Raw genomic sequence first — 2,749 nt, forward strand, 5'->3', positions numbered from 1 at the left:
GTACATACTTTACACTCTTAACATTTACACATAGCAAGCGCACAAATATTTATGTAATATCGAACATCGCGGGAAGAATTGTGAACACGATGACTACCGTTGTTCTTGACAGATTTATACTTAAAGTGGTACAGAAACAGTACTTTAACATGATTTGGTTGAGTTCGTTACCCAAATTCTTAACCAAAACCTTTTTAGAGGACGGTAAATTTTTTCAAAATTGTCAGTGTGTTGTTTAAGTATTTTTAGAAATACCAAAAGAAACCGTAATAATAATATAATACATTTACAAATATAATTTATAATTACACATATAACTAAATCACCTCAATTAAAAAAAATGTGATCGATTATAACAACTTTTCAATGTTCTAAGTTTCAAGTGTCTATAATTGTAGTTGTTAACTGTTTAAAGTGTTAACTGTTAAACGCAATTTAAAGGATTTTATTACTCACATAACAACATTGAGATGTATTGTAAGTTACTACCAGGGTTGTTTAAATGAAACATCTAAACGAATAATACATCTTCAGTTCGACATTTAGAGATAATGCTCACATGTAAAATCTACCTCTGTTCAGACTGAGCCTGAGGCGATTATTTTATGTAAATGATTCTAAGAACATAATTTGTTATTTCATACTTTACTTTTTGTTTATTTGTATTTGCTACTTACTTACGAAAGTTATTTTATAATTAAAACAGTTTAATTTTCTTTAGCAATCATACTTTACACACAAACTGTAAAACCATATCCTTATATTTAGACGTATTTATTTCTTCGTGGTTATACTATACTCATTCAGTCTCACGTTACTAAGATTTTTCATACAAATTTTAATTTAATTTTTATATTACTAAAAAGGATAGTTTGAAGTGCCCTGGCATGAAATTACAAGGTAACTCAAATTTTAACAATTATCGCAAAATGTTCTATTATTTTTCATAATGCTACATAAGGAGTTGTCTCTCCTAAGCCGTATGAATTATCTAAAATTCTGTTAAGAATAATTTTTCCAATACGCAATAATAGATTATATTAATATTATAATATAATGATAATTTACTTATTTCATTAGTATTATTTTATATTTTCTTAGAAATAAATATTTATAATCATAGATTTAGGCATATATTATATTCCAATTTGAGAGAAAATAGAGAAACACCTAAAGAGATACTACAAATGCAGGAAAGAATACATCATTCACTTATTTTTGTTATGGTCAGAATGTTAGGCTAATTAAAGAACAATTTAAAATACCACGAAAGAGCTTAAATATTACGTAAGGAATTGAGTATATGAGTACTAAATGAAACACAACTATTAATTCATTTTAATATTGCAACAAATCTTTTTATAAACAAGCAAAACATAGATACACACCCGTTGCAGTTTTAGCATGAAGTGGCTAAAGGTAATAATATGTATAGAGGCAATAATCGCCCCTTCTGCAATTCTTACCCTGTGTTGATCTGTTACCTGCTAAGTCATGAACTGAATGAAAATCATCATAACCGTCATGATAAAGCTGGCGACCTGCAAACATGCAATAGTTAATTAAACTTTTACAGTTGAATAATACTTGCATTCAGGCAAGCAGTAAATATAACATTTATTAAAAATATATTAGAAATGCACCACCTTGCTAAACTAAAATATTATTCTAAAATGTACAAAAGTACAAATAATAATTTAGTATAATTTAAACTTTAGAACGTAATTATAAAAGATAGTAAACAGTATCAAGAATTGATAGAAAATATAGGAATTTTCCAATTAAACATATCTATAAACAAACTTTTAAATGGAAATTCAATACTAAACTAATTTATAAGTTTATTGCGTAGCTTAAAGAAAATAGGATGATGTTTTAATCTAATTAAGTTATAAAAATCTACATGTTTTTAATATTTTAAGTAACCCCATGATTGTTAGTTTTATTTCAATGTTTATTAGCGTTTGACATGTTAAAATGTTTTAGTATTACATTAGGCAATGATATACTGTGATATACTAGATTTAAAGTATTTATCAATTCCAGCATAACAAAAATAATTGTTTATGGTTTTGTTACGTTAAAAACAGTAATAAAAATTACGTAAGTCCGTATCAATACACTTTAATTCAAAAATATTTACAATTTCATTCTTTAAAACATCCTTTTTTATTTGCTACTAAACTTTCTTTCTGTATATCGTTACTAAAAATCCTATTTAGATATATCTTACCGATTCACGCAATTTTTGGCAGCTTTGGCCACAAAGTCTGACCTTGTTTTCCGTGAAGAGGTGGTAAACATAAACGAAAATTTGTTGTTAGTTTGATTTTATTCTAAAAGTGAAAATATTATAATTTCCAAAAACTAAAATTCGTTATTTGTCATAAAAAAAAACTTTCTAAACCACAAATCAACTACATATCGCCACCTTCTAAATATTGCATAAGAATAACATAATAATAAATTAAAAACAATTAACATGGAAGTGAGCAACGTATATGGATTGTATTTTGCGATTTGGTAAGACTATGATTTTACAATGGAAGTAATATTATATTTAAAACTAGTGGACAAACTGGGGATTTCATAGTGTGATTCGTCCGACGTGCTCTTGAAATATTTACCACGAGGATCGAACACGATTTTCACGATAATCCTTTATAACATATGCCCTATGGTAAATAATATAATAAGTTATTTTAAACCTCACTGAAGGAATGCGAAACTTATCGACGTGGAAACCAAT

Source organism: Homalodisca vitripennis, unplaced genomic scaffold (genome assembly GCF_021130785.1).
Source record: "Homalodisca vitripennis isolate AUS2020 unplaced genomic scaffold, UT_GWSS_2.1 ScUCBcl_404;HRSCAF=2331, whole genome shotgun sequence".
NCBI classification, from domain to species: Eukaryota; Metazoa; Arthropoda; class Insecta; order Hemiptera; family Cicadellidae; genus Homalodisca; species Homalodisca vitripennis.